General features: G+C 43.1%; 1 pseudogene; it reads right to left on the reverse strand.

Annotated features, from left to right (window-relative positions):
* Window positions 1-7,540: 7,540 nt before the first annotated feature.
* LOC127761265 (uncharacterized) lies at window positions 7,541-8,163 on the reverse strand (annotated as a pseudogene).
* Window positions 8,164-14,389: the final 6,226 nt, after the last annotated feature.

The raw sequence follows: 14,389 nt of genomic DNA on the forward strand, positions 1-14,389 counted from the left end.
TTCTTTATCATTAATCAAGGTGCATATCTATCTACCAATAGGCAACAACATCCCAATGCTGTTATTTTTAATCTATAATTATCGGTAATAGACACTTGTATAACATTGATGTTATATACATGCATATTTGCTTGCACGTTAAATTTGAGGCACTGCTAGGGGCTTAAAAGTGCTTTTATGGAGAGAAAAAAAGAAACGGCTTTGCTGAGTTGCCTCGTAGAGGTTTCCTAATCATTCTCAGTTAGGAGCCTTGAGTTGCCTCGTAGAGACCGAGTCCTGATCAAAGTTAGATTACATGTATTTCTATGTCTGGTTTTCTTTCATATATGGAGTCCAAATCGGATCTATTATTACCTATAATCAATCTCCACCGTTATAATCTAGATCCACCATGATCTGACGGTCTAAATATTTTTTTTTCTTCGATTAACGTGGGAATTTCTAGCCCCCACAGCGAACATGGTGTCTCCTTTCAAAGCTGTTTTAATAATATAATAGATAGATAGATGATTAAGGTAGAAATTATCGGGTATGGAGAGTTTGACCCTTGCTGTAACAGAATATATAACTCCCCAAAACAAAAGCAGTATATATATATATTATATATATATATATATATATAATTCAAAATTAATAAGTTGGTAGGAGTTGAGAAGCGAGGATGAAAGAGGTTTTGAAAGTTTCTAAAATGGACAACGAATAGAAGCCTGATAATTGATCGTGCAGTTAAAAGAAAGCTCTGATGAGTGACATGAGCTTAAAAACATCACTTAACAAAAGCCCTGCCCGAAAACCTCACTTAACAAAAGCCTAGCCCGGACCATACACCCTAATATTGCTGCTTTAGTTTGGACACTGGAGTTACATTTCTAAAAGTCAATTATTGAAATAGATGAGGATTGGAACTCTTATATTCAGATGATCCCAAATCCATGATTTTTCCCCGTCTTTACCTACATTAGCTCTATTTGTGGAAAAGTTTTATTTTCTATCTATATGGATGTGTTCTATCAAAGTCATACCAAGCAGTTATAGTCAAAGAATAGCTACATCAAATCAATAGTTTTTTTTTTATATAGCTGTCCCAGTGAAGAATGCTAATCACTTATTAATATAGGTAAGCACTGGACCTTCTATATTTTAACACATATCCAAATCAAGGATATATTGAGGATATTGTAAGTTAATTAGCTAGCTTTTCTTCAGTGGTGATCTTTTACTAGTACTTAATTCATATAAAGCAATTTATCATTCTCTACAATCCACTCGAGGCAACACTGCCTAAAGGATTGTTTTCTATCACTTCCAAGTTTTCTGCAGGATTTAGCATCAGAATTAGCTAAATAATGTTTTTTGAAAAGAAATTAGCTAAATAATGTTCCACAGTGGACAGCACCAAGAATTCAATGCAACACCGGATCAAAAGGTAATGTTCAGTAAGCTTTGCCTGCTTTGGTTCTCCAACTAAACAGGGAGATATAACAAAATATTACAATCTTGTAAACTACAAATTGCAGTTTTTTTACTAAAGAAACCGGCCTCACATTGAAACAGCCCATCACTAAGGATCATCATCAGATTCAATCACTACACCAAACAGCCATGGAAGTTCATCAACACGAGCACATAGAACAATACCTTTCCGCACATGGAAGTTCATCGTTAAAACTAAAGGTTTCAGTTGATCCCTGAAAAGCAACATCAGGAAAAATATCTACGTTCCCCATCATTTCGTCTGCGTGGTAACTAGGCTGAACAACGAAAGAAAGCAAAACTTCGGATCGATCGTTGGGAGTGGGACACTTCAGAATTGATGCATAACTTCAATACGCGGCTAAAGAAGAATTCATGGCACTAATATCCACTTCTCCATCATCCTGAAACTAATTAATCGCTAGGAGTGGGATACTTTAGAATTGATGCAAAATTTCAATACACGGCTAAACAAGAATTCATGGCACTAATATCCATTTCTCATCATCCTGAAACTAATCGCTGGAAGTGGGACACTTCAGAATTGATGCAAAACTTCAATACGTGGCTAAACAAGAATTCATGGCACTTATATTTAATATCCATTTCTTCATTATCCTGACACTACACGTCAAGTGCAAGCGTGCAACCTTTGGACTGAGAACTGACAGAACAAACAGCCTCAGGGAGTGGAGAGTTCATAAAGGAAAAATGAACCATGTTTTTAGCTTGGACCAAAGGTAGTAGGCAGCAGGCGAAGGAAGCCGATCAAGTGATCAGCGCTGGAACCCAATTTCTTTTTTCGGGAATACGCAAGGAGCGCATTTTTTTCCATTAAGAGAAATAAAAGTTATTTACAATGAGAAATGAAAAACAAGCACGGGACTGATACTGGAGACTAGTGATCTAACGGGATATCTCGCGCTAGATTTGGCTACCACGACCTCGCAGAGGTAAAACAGAAGGGGCCCCTGCATTTGCCGTTCCAAAGTACGGCTTCTTCCACCATCGCTTTCGCCACTTCGATCCAAGACTTGGTCTGCTGATTGAAGATCCGATTATTTCGCTCCTTCCAAATCGACCAGGCCACCAGCGTTGCAATAGTGTCAAAGCACCGGCGATGTTGCTCTCTCAACTTCATCCGGCTTTCACAGAGCCAGAGGTGAAAGGATGGTTCGTTGATGGGTAGACAGTCCGGATTGCCTATTGCTCTTAATGTCCACCACCAAAGCTGCCTCGACTCTAGGCAGCCTACCAGAATGTGGTCGATGCTCTCCTCCTGTTGGTCACAAAGGACACAGCGGTCCGGGTGAGGCAACGGCCGGCTTCGCAGACGATCGGTGGTCCAGCATCTGTTCATTGCTACCAACCACAGGAAGAAGCGGCATCGAGGTGGAGCGAGTGATTTCCAGATCGGGGTCGAGAGGAAGGAGATCCGACCAAAGAACAAAGCCTTATAAGAAGATCTTGAGCTCTACTGACCTGAGCTTTCCCATTTCCAGCTGAAAGAATCGAGAGTGGTAGGGATACAGGTCACCGGTTGAAGTAGCGACCAAAGCTTCAGATACTCCAGGATGGCTTGGATCCCAAGTGCCCTGGCGATATCCCTGATCCATCGACGATCCGTTAGTGCCTCAGCCACCATCCGGCACCAGCGCACGCGAGGCGAAATGCGATCGTAGATGTTAGGAGCAATGGACTGGATGCAACCTTCTTGCAGCCAGGTATCCTCCCAGAAGAGGATCATTTGTCCATCTCCCAGCTGACAGACTGTGGATGCAGCCACGAAGCTCTTCTCCTTTTGCGACCCCAGGATGTCTAGGCCTTGCCATGGTTTACTTAGTGAAGTCTGCTGCAGCCAAGTCCATCTGGAGCGAAGTGCAATACCCATCAACTCCAAATTCGGCAAGCCTAAACTGCTATAATTCTTAGGAGCATAGACCCTCAACCAAGTGACCCGACAGCAACCTCCATTGGCTTGCGCCTTGCCTGCCCAGAGAAACCCGCGCCGGATTTTGTCAATTCCTTTGATCACCCACTTGGGTGCATCGATAGCAATCAGCAAGTAGATTGGGATTGCACTGAGTACAGCCTAAACCATTGTTACATGACCTATTGACGACATTTGGTTGGATTTCCAAGCTGGAAGCCACTGGGCTATGCTGTCAACGAACGACTGCAGGTCTTCCTTCTTCAACCGGAAGATGGAAAGGGGCAGACCTAAGTACTTGCAGGGGAAGGAAGCAACAGGGCAGGGCAATTCCGGCTGTATCTCAGCAAGAAACTCCTCAGAGCACCAAATCAGCAGGGTTGAACATTTTCTAAAATTTGTCCGGAGCCCAGAGTCCTCACCGAAGATGCTCAAGATTTCAGTTGCGACCTTAACCTCCTCAATCGCCGGTTTGATGAAAAAGACCACATCATCAGCATAGAGAGAGATTCTGTGAGGGATTCCCAAATCTTGCAATAGCCCCTCATGTTCCGCCTTTTGAAATAGAAGGCTGAGAAAATCCATCGCGAGGATGAATATCATTGGTGAGATTGGGTCACCTTGGTGAACACCTCGGCGGTGAAAGGAACCCAACTTCCGAATTTGACCAGAACCCAAAGAGGAAGACAGTGGATGAAACAGAAGACGGACCGGTCCGATTGGAGCTTGCGGCGCCGCCGGCACCCTCCCCCACCCACACCATGGAGATGGAATGAGCCCGGCCAGCTGCTGTGCTCCACGTGAAAGATGTGGCATCAGGACACGGGACAAAACTGCAGGAATTGATGGATCAGAATACAAGTGTTTTTTCCTTTCAGATTGATGTGACCATGGCTACCACGGATGCAACCATTGCTCACATCATGGATGAACAAGAAGATATTAAGATCAAGTCCTCCAAGTGCTGGAATCCGATTCGGCCACCTACTACACTGCTGACTTCAAACGGCCGCCGAATCTGCATACGACCTCCGTTTTCGGCCCGTGAGTACTTGATGGAAAGCTCATGGAGTCCTCTTTCCAATGGATCCAGCCTCATTGCAAAATTCCATCTTATGGAGCCGCAATTGAAGCAACAAGGTGCTGCGTCACCTATAATGGGCCTATGGGCTTGTAACTTCGTCTGGGACCCCGGCCCAAGTGGGGCCCATGTGGGGTGCGCCCCAACCAGGTGGAGCACGACCCTAGGGTTCCCTTAGGTCGTCCTCCCACCTCCTTAAATAGTTAGGTACCCCTTTAGAGTTTCTTGGGTTTTGATTAATTGTAAGTTTAGCCATTGCTACTTCGCTTGCAGCGCGCGTGTCGGCTAGACCGTCCGTCTGCTTGTTCGGAACCCCACTTTATAGTGTATCAATTTATCTTTGTGTGTCTTGTCTATCTAGCAATTCAGTTGCTTTATATCTTGTTCTTGCTTGTTCTCGATTGCTTGCAGGAATAGGGTTGGTCTGCACCGGCAAGATCAGCAACCCACGGAGAGGTGTATCGATCGCTAAGGCGCAACACAACGTCTAGTACGGTTGTAGTCGGATCGTCAACGTTTCTCTCAAATCGTAGTTATCACAACTCACCGAAAGATCGGGCCAACAACAGCCTTGAGTGTCGAGAGGAACTCAGGGTTCATCAGGTGGTATCAGAGCGACTAACCATGGCAGGATTGCGTAAGGGAATACGAGAACATCGACTTCTACACCTTCGACGAGATATGACGACTTCTCCACGTGATGCATATGAGGTACATGACTATAATTTTGAACAAGTTGCATCTAAGTTACCATTCTATGATGGGAAGTATGATTCTGTTGCATACATTGATTGGGAGCTAGCAGTAGACAGTGAATTTGATATATATGATTTTTCTGATGCTCAAATGATTAAGGCTGCTAGTAATAAGTTTACCTCTTCTGCATTATTTTGGTGGTCTTATGTTAGTAATAAACCTGAAACTTGGGATGTATTGAAAACCATGATGAGAAAACGCTTTGTGACTTCTTATTACAAATGTACTCTTCGGGAGAAATTAGAACATCTGAAACAAGGTGATAGAACTATTAGGGAGTACATTCATGAATTTAAGGTCTGTATTATCTACAGTGGTCTCAAAGAGTGCAATGAAAATACAATGCGTAGATTTTTCAATGGGCTTAATTCTGAAATTCAGGTTTTGCTTGATAATGTGACATATAATCATATTGGTCACCTATTCATGCTTGCTCGTAGCATTGAGAGTCAGATCATATCAAAGGCGAGGATGCATGACCAATGTGATTTATCTCCTATTTCTGAATCCCCAATATACTTATGTAATGATGATGTGCAAACATTGGAGGAGCAATCTTTTGTCTCCCCTGTTACTAACGTTTTGCAGAAAGATCAGCACATCCAAGAAAAGGAGAAGGGTATACTTGAGAAGAAAGAGGATGAAGCACCTGCGATGTCTAAAGAAAGTTCGCAAGGTAAATTAAATGGTGCTGAGAGAAATGAAGGTGAGTATTCTCAAGGTGAGCTACACTTGTCCACTTTTCATGCTATAGTAGAGCAACCATTAGTGGAATCAATTGCTGAATTGCCTTTGTCACAAGTTGATTTACTTGCTGTTCCTTGTGATAAAGAAGAGTTGTGCGATAATGCTTCACTTATATCCATGCCACAACTAGTGAATGAACATGCTATTCCTGTTGTTAATACTAACTGCGCTGATTCTAAGCATGTTGTTCACATTGCTAATGAAGTAGAGGAACGCGAATTGCTATCTTCTTTAAATACTTTGGGCTATGTTCAGTTTGATGATTTTTGTGAGCTTGATAATTTGAAGGAGAAATTAATTGCTGAATCTGATTTGCCATGTCCAACTAATGCTATTTTTCATATCTTTGGCGAATATAATGATAGAGGAATATTTTTGGTGCATAGAGTTTACATTTGTTCAGATTTAGAACATCTTGTAGTTTCGGATAAAATATGCAAGCTAGAGAGACATGTTACTGCTAATCATATTGTCTCGAGTTTGTCTTGTTTTGATTGCAAGAAACAGGTTGTTTTCAGTGTACTGCGTGAAGAGCACCATATGGAAAAACCGAGGACGGTTTTCCGTGAAGAAGGGGAGGATGATGTGACCATGGCTACCACGGATGCAACCATTGCTCACATCATGGATGAACAAGAAGATATTAAGATCAAGTCCTCCAAGTGCTGGAATCCGATTCGGCCACCTACTACACTGCTGACTTCAAACGGCCGCCGAATCTGCATACGACCTCCGTTTTCGGCCCGTGAGTACTTGATGGAAAGCTCATGGAGTCCTCTTTCCAATGGATCCAGCCTCATTGCGAAATTCCATCTTATGGAGCCGCAATTGAAGCAACAAGGTGCTGCGTCACCTATAATGGGCCTATGGGCTTGTAACTTCGTCTGGGACCCCGGCCCAAGTGGGGCCCATGTGGGGTGCGCCCCAACCAGGTGGAGCACGACCCTAGGGTTCCCTTAGGTCGTCCTCCCACCTCCTTAAATAGTTAGGTACCCCTTTAGAGTTTCTTGGGTTTTGATTAATTGTAAGTTTAGCCATTGCTACTTCGCTTGCAGCGCGCGTGTCGGCTAGACCGTCCGTCTGCTTGTTCGGAACCCCACTTTATAGTGTATCAATTTATCTTTGTGTGTCTTGTCTATCTAGCAATTCAGTTGCTTTATATCTTGTTCTTGCTTGTTCTCGATTGCTTGCAGGAATAGGGTTGGTCTGCACCGGCAAGATCAGCAACCCACGGAGAGGTGTATCGATCGCTAAGGCGCAACACAACGTCTAGTACGGTTGTAGTCGGATCGTCAACGTTTCTCTCAAATCGTAGTTATCACAACTCACCGAAAGATCGGGCCAACAACAGCCTTGAGTGTCGAGAGGAACTCAGGGTTCATCACAGATTGTCTCAACTCTAGTTAAACTATAAAAAGGTAAGGAAGAACAAAATTTTTTATTTTTTTTATTTTTTATTTATTTTATTTATTATTATTATTTATTTAGTTTTTTTATTATTTATTTTATTTATTATTTATTATTTATTTATTTAGCTGCTGCTACTACTACTACTACTGGCTAAGGGCTAGCAACGCTAGCCTACTAACTCGTACACGTTCCAACTGACGCAACCGTAACACGAGCCCCGCCAAGAATATCAGCGCGACGCGCACGGCCACACCACCGCCGCTGCTGCTCGTCCTCCTTCTGGGAGGACCGAAGGAGGGGATGGGGAGAGAGCTGGGATCCGGTGCAGCGCCGGCGAGGAAACTGGGTCCCGCGTACAGCATGTGCGGCCCCTCCTCCACCCACGGCACGCGCATGCCGGCGCACCAACTTCTTCCCCCTCTTCACCTCCTCTCTTCTTCTACTTCTCCTCATCATCATTCTTCTTCCCCAGGTCCGGCTTCGGGTCCTCTTCCGGAGGTCCCACCGGGCATCGTCCGGCGAACCTCGGGTCCTCTTCCGGAGGTCCCACCTGTCATCGTCCGGCGAGCCACCGCCTATACACGACGCTGCCCAAAGCCCCACCCCCCCCCTCCTTCTTCCTCAGGTCCGGCGACCTGACGCCCTCCTCCGCCGCTCTCTCCTTCTTCCTCGCGTCCCACCGGGCGTCATCCGGCGACCCACCGCCGACCCGCTCGTGCCCGAATCCCCACCCACCACGCGCCCTCCCGACCACCAACGCCGCCATCACACACACACACATACCTCTCTGGGCGCGCAGAAGCGGGAAGCGGAAGCTCGCGGAAGACAAACACCTGCAAACCTGCGCAACAGACAAAGCAAACACGTTATAATATCCGAGGAGAACTTGTGTGAGCTGATCCACCTTTTAAATTCATAATTGCGTTCATAAACCGGCGAGGCGGTACTAATCAAATACTACATTCGCCGGCGGCGGATGTTGTCGGAGGTGCCGAGAGCACGGGCGCGGCGTGGAGAATGAGCGACACATATGGCCCCCGAGCGACCAGAGAAGGAGGAGAAAGGGCTTGGCGCCGCGCCGGCGCGGGCGACGGCTGATGCCAGGAAGGAGAAGCCTCTCTGTCTCCGGCGCCGTCTTCCTCGCCATCTGCCTCCTCCTTACCTTCATGAGCCTGGAACGGCGGCAACAACGAAAAAGAATCCACCTTTTATACTGATGTACGCCTCCGATCGACCAGGCACGGACCACCGTCGAGGTGGTAGTGGTAGTAATACGGTGAGGCGGCGGCGGAACTGGAGCTAGGCGAAGGCGGCTCGGGCGGACGGGACGGCGAAGTGATGGATCGACGAACGTGCGCGTACGGCGCCTCGCCGAGAAGGGCGCGAGAGAGAGTGAGAGGAAGAGGATTCGAGAGATGAGAAGGAGAGAGTGAGAGGAAAGAGGAAGAGGAAGAGGAAGGAAGAAGACGATGGAGCTGACAGGTGGGCCCAGCAGGAGGGGGAGTCGGGAAGGAGGCGGACTGGGCCAGCGGCTGTGGCCTGCGAGTGAGGTAAAGGAAAAGGCCGTGTGGCCAGAGGGAAAGGAAGGGATGGGGGCCCAAACAAATAGTGGCCTTTGATATTTTCCAAAAATTTGATTGAAAGGACAATGGGCTAGCAAAATGCCTGGTTGCAACAGGACGTCTCACGAAAATAAGAAGCGCATGAAGCGTGGTCTGGAACAAAAGTGTCCCGTGTTATCTCGTGTCGCATGGGAACCAGGAGTGTACACTTCGTTTCAATTGGCAGGTTGAACTAAATCAAGCTTTGCAGCAGCTGAAGGCTGAAGCCACAACTAATTAATTTCCATTTAGAAATTTCTGATGTCAAATGTGCAAGAAGCAAACAATACCGGCTAGTGATCTTCATAAGTACTCCTAAGCTAGACACCCCGAACATCTTCATAAGTACCCCTCAGCCCCTGCCAGGAAAGGCGGCTCCTCCAAGGCACCGCCTCGTGCTAGCCCGACTCGGGCGGAAATGCTGTTGGGCGATCGATCGCTCTGGGGATGGGGTAGCGATCACCTCCCCCCTCCCTCCCTCTACATGGTTTCCTTTTTTGGCACTGCATTACTTTCTTATTTTAGTAAATTTATACACCTAAAGTTTTTACATCTCAAGTTTACACATCTAAAGTTTAGAGACCAAAAGTTTATATATCCGATTCAAATTTGAATTTGAATTCAAATATTTTTTATATATATATAGTATTTCTATACATCTAAAGTTTATACACCTAAAGTTTATAGACCTAAAGTTTACAAGTCAAAAGTTTATATACCCGTTTCAAATTTGAATTTGAATTATATCTGATTCAAATTTTAATTTGAATTCAAATATTTTCTATATATAGTATTTCTATGCATCTATAGTTTATACACATAAAGTTTATAGACTCAAAGTTTATAAGTTAAAAGTTTACATACCCAATTCAAATTTGAATTTGAATTATATCCAATTCAAATTTTTATTTGAATTCAAATATTTTCTATATATAATATTTCTATACATCTAAAGTTTATACAACTAAAGTTTATAGACCCAAAGTTTGTAAGTCAAAAGTTTATATACCCGATTCAAATTTGAATTTGAATTCAAATTTTTTATATATAGTATTTCTTTATATAATTTTTTCTAACTTTTGTTTTTTTAAAAAATTTTGTGGTTTACTGTAGTAGGGAAGAGAAGAAGAGGGAGAAGAGGGACGTACGTACGTATAGGGGCAGCAGGTGCAGCGATCACCCGCGCATTAGCAGCCCCCCGACTCGGGAGTCTGACATGGAGGGGGTGGACGCATAGTAAGCCCAACGGGTGGCCCGGCCCAGTACTACACGGGCCCACAAATGATACGGCCCGCACGAGCACGACCCATTAGGCACAGCTCCATAGCGGGGCCGTGCCGTATCAGCCCGCGTGTCACTTTCGAACCTCGTGCAAGTGAGATTGGGCCGGCGGTGCCCAACGCCCGACACAAGCGTAGATTGGGCGGCGAGAACAGCGGGACGCGCGCAGGGGATTGGGTGAGAGGCCGTGGCAGGAGCACGCTCCGCATGAGCCCATTCGCCCTGACAGGCGGCGGCATGGGCCTGCCAGGCCACTGCGTGTCGTGTCGGGCCATGTCGGCCTGCTACAGGAGTCATGCCGTGCCATGCCAGCCCATGGGCTGCAGCCTCGGCCCAGGCACGGCACAGCCACCCGTTCCAAGCGAGGTCGGCTACTGTAGCAGTGTGCTTGGGCCGGCCCATTACAGACAAGCCCATTTGGCTAGCTATAGGCGGACGTGCACACTCGAAAGGAGTCAGAAGACGAACCAAGGGTAGGTAGAAACAGAAATTGCGTACCCGTACATAGACATCGTATCGGAATAGGATGATACACCAAAATTTTCGATAGAAACATCTTCAATTTTTTTAACAATAGAGATATTTGATTTTAAATTTGATATTTGAACTAATGAAATTAGGGGGAAGCTAAGGAAGTGTATTCAAGGGAAGAGATTGACATTTGGTGGATAATTTTGAATTTTGAGAGGAGCAAGTTGGAAGGATTGGAGGGAAATTCGAATCCCGAGATTTGAGCTTGAATGGGAATTTTTGTTTGAGATTATTGGACCTGAGAAAGGATTTTATTTGAGATCTTTTTGGCACTCAGATCCTTAATCACACAAAGAACTTTTTTTCGAAAATAGGACTTTTATTAAAAAAAATAGTTTTCAGTGGCCTAAAAATCGGGGCGTTGTCATTGAATTACAAAATTGTCCCTGAACCAAAATACCATATATATAGCATCCCTCAACTTATAAAACCGGGTCACTCTAAGTCCTTAGGAAATTTCGTCTCCAGTTTTATCAGATAAAACCAGAGTCAATGTCGCCATGTCGGACAAAACCACCTAAGGATTTAAAGTGACCCAGTTTTATAAGTTGAGAGATGCAATATATCTGTTTTTTTTTTCAGAGATGATTTGTAACTCGACGATAAGATGAGGGACCTTAGGCACAATTTTTTATTAAAAATATCAGATAATTTGTATGCCTCGGGCTTATTTGGGGATGAATCTGACAAGTGGATCCCAACCCCACCTATTAGCAAGAGGTGGCAAAATGCCGTGGGTGAGTAGATCGGCCAATCCAAACCTCACTGGGGCGGCAGAAGAGTGGAGTAGGGGAGGGAGGGGTGGGTAGGCTGGCCTGTTGGCGGCCGTGCACGTGGGAAGGGAAGAGGGAGATGGGTTGGGTTAACAACCTAGGAAGAGGAAGAGGATTAATATAGGATTTGTATTTTAATTAATCCTAATAATTGATTTGATTGATTAAAAATAGTTTTTCCCTATAAAATTTCAAGTGAAAATCAAGTAAATGCTTTGGAGCATGAGGAAATTTATAAAAAAAAATACACCCATCTATCATGGATTCTTATTTAAGGATTTACGTTCTCCTTTAAGTTTTTAAACATTTTCTAGAAATGTATTATTAAGTGATTCATTAATTTAAGGGATAAACTCAAAGCGATACATCCATGGATTTCATTGGCGTGGGTGGAGGGCGTGAGAGAGATATGAGGAGGAGAGGGAGGGATAGATGCTTAGATGGTGCTCTTAGGGACTTTGATGGCGCTGGATGGGTGGATGGTAAAAAACGGATATACATACAATTAGGAAGGAAAGAGGGGGAGGGACGGAGAGGATGATGAGGTTGAGGGAAAGGAAGAGTGAATAGGGGAACAGAGAGAAAACTGATGGATCGATAAAGAAGTGTTAGGGTGCAGTGGCTGCTAAATTTTATCACTCATCCTCGATTTCTACAGATGGTCCGTGACTGTAAGAAAATCCGCATGCACAAATCGATTGGCTCTACGAAAATTTATCTTGTGAAAATATCGATTTTGTAGTAGCGAAAATAAAAGAAAGGAAAGTAAAATGACTCCAAAAGTTATTAAAGTGAGCAATGTGTACTATACACAGAGAGACATGTAAAAGGTATCATAGTGTCAAGGAGCAGTTGCATGCTGAGTGGACTCCATGAATTGATTATGCATTGCAAAGTCGTCGATCGCCGTCTTAGTCGGTCGTGGCACTAGACAAAAGAGAAGGTCACGCCGTGTGGATTAGGTTGCCTTGCCTGTCGTCGTCAACGCCGTGCATACATGCATTATATTTTTGCTTTGAAATTGCCCGTCCTAGTTATTGACTCTATTATTAACCAGTGTTTTTAAGCATTTTGGCAGGCAGGAGAATGGCGACGTTGCATTGCATCGCATTCATTGGTCAGCAGACAAATGTGAGGTCAACCTGGAACAGGGAGACCCGTGTTGTTGCTCTCCAAGATCATCAGAGACAAGCCAATTTGATGGATATGTTTCTTTTTTTTTTCTTTTGAATGTAACTAGGAATATGGCCCGCGTACGCGCGGGCACTTATATTATATTTATTGAAAGGTAAGATTATTGTTTATTTAGAAATTTTGTCTCATAGATTTAGGGTAAACTTTAGCAAACTAAAGTTTGGATAATATTATTTTATACTCCCTCCGTGCCCTAATATAAGGGATTTTGATATTTTACTTACACTGCTTGACCATTCGTGTTATTTAAAAAAAATTGTTCAAATATAAAAAATGAAAAGTTGTGCTTAAAGTACTTTGGATAATAAAGTAAGTCACAATAAAATAAATAATAATTCCAAATTTTTTTAATAAGACGAATGGTCAAACAATGCAAGCAAAATGTCAAAATCCTTTATATTAGGGGACGGAGGGAGTAATAATTTAAGTGTTCTATTTTTCTTAAGGTATCTTAAAAAACCATTCACAACTTTTGAGTAGGAGATGGATTAAGTAGTTACGACTTTTGAATCATGTTTTTTTTCTCGACTAAATAAGAAACTATTGCTAGTTAATTGTCATACAGTCCATCTATATACATACCGTACGTGTAGTATGGCTGCAAATGAAAAATGCGAGTGCAAGATACTAAAAATTCTTTTGATTAAATCGTCTCATGAAGGCGTATGATATAGTAATAAAGGGAGGGAAGCATATGCATGGGATAAAAAGAAGAAAGAGAAAAATGAAAAAAAGGGAGGGGAAGCGTACGTACCCGCGCACGTAGGTGCGTACCTATGCCGAGGTGGGACCTCGTAGTATTTAGTTTGTTCTAAGATCAATTTAATCTAACGGTTTATAATATTGGACCTATCGATTTAAGTGAAAATCAAGTAATAGATACTTTGATTTTTTTCCTTAGAATTTCTAATATTTTCCCTAATTTATTAGAGCGCCACGTGGCAGCTTGAGAGCATTTTAAGGAATTTTAAATAACTTAACACATGTAATTAGAATATTAACTGCGCAATATATATATGTATGGGACATATGGTAATATTTGTTCCAACTTCGTCCATGTTTATATACACGTAGAGAGAAATTAATTTTGTGGTTAGCAATTAATTTTGACACCTTTAGATGTCTAATTAATAGCAATTAATTTTGACACCTATTTACAATTGTTCAGAGTAACTCTTACATATTCATCTTACGACTTTGATGATCCGTTGATCACCAATTTACTGATCACCATGACTCGCATGAAAAAAAATGTAGTACTTAAGGTTTAGGATGAAATTGATGAATTATATAATTTATGTGATAGCTATTTGAGGGTATAAACGAATGAATTGACTTCTAAAAAATTAGAATGTTGTTTAAAGAAGACACCATTTAGAAACTTAGAAAGCGTGCAAACAAAAATCCAAATATGGAATTGGGAAAAAAGAGAGGGCCTTAAACTCCCTTTATCACCCTTGTCGTAGGAAGAGTTCTATTGATATCCATCAATATTGTGCTTACATTTATAACATAATAATTCCTTTCACCTGTACGAACAAATAGTACCAAATCCAAATACGACATAACACAAATACATTATAATTATAATTATTATGTAAACAACTCTCGG

This window comes from Oryza glaberrima, chromosome 2, assembly GCF_000147395.1.
Source record: "Oryza glaberrima chromosome 2, OglaRS2, whole genome shotgun sequence".
Taxonomy (NCBI): domain Eukaryota; kingdom Viridiplantae; phylum Streptophyta; class Magnoliopsida; order Poales; family Poaceae; genus Oryza; species Oryza glaberrima.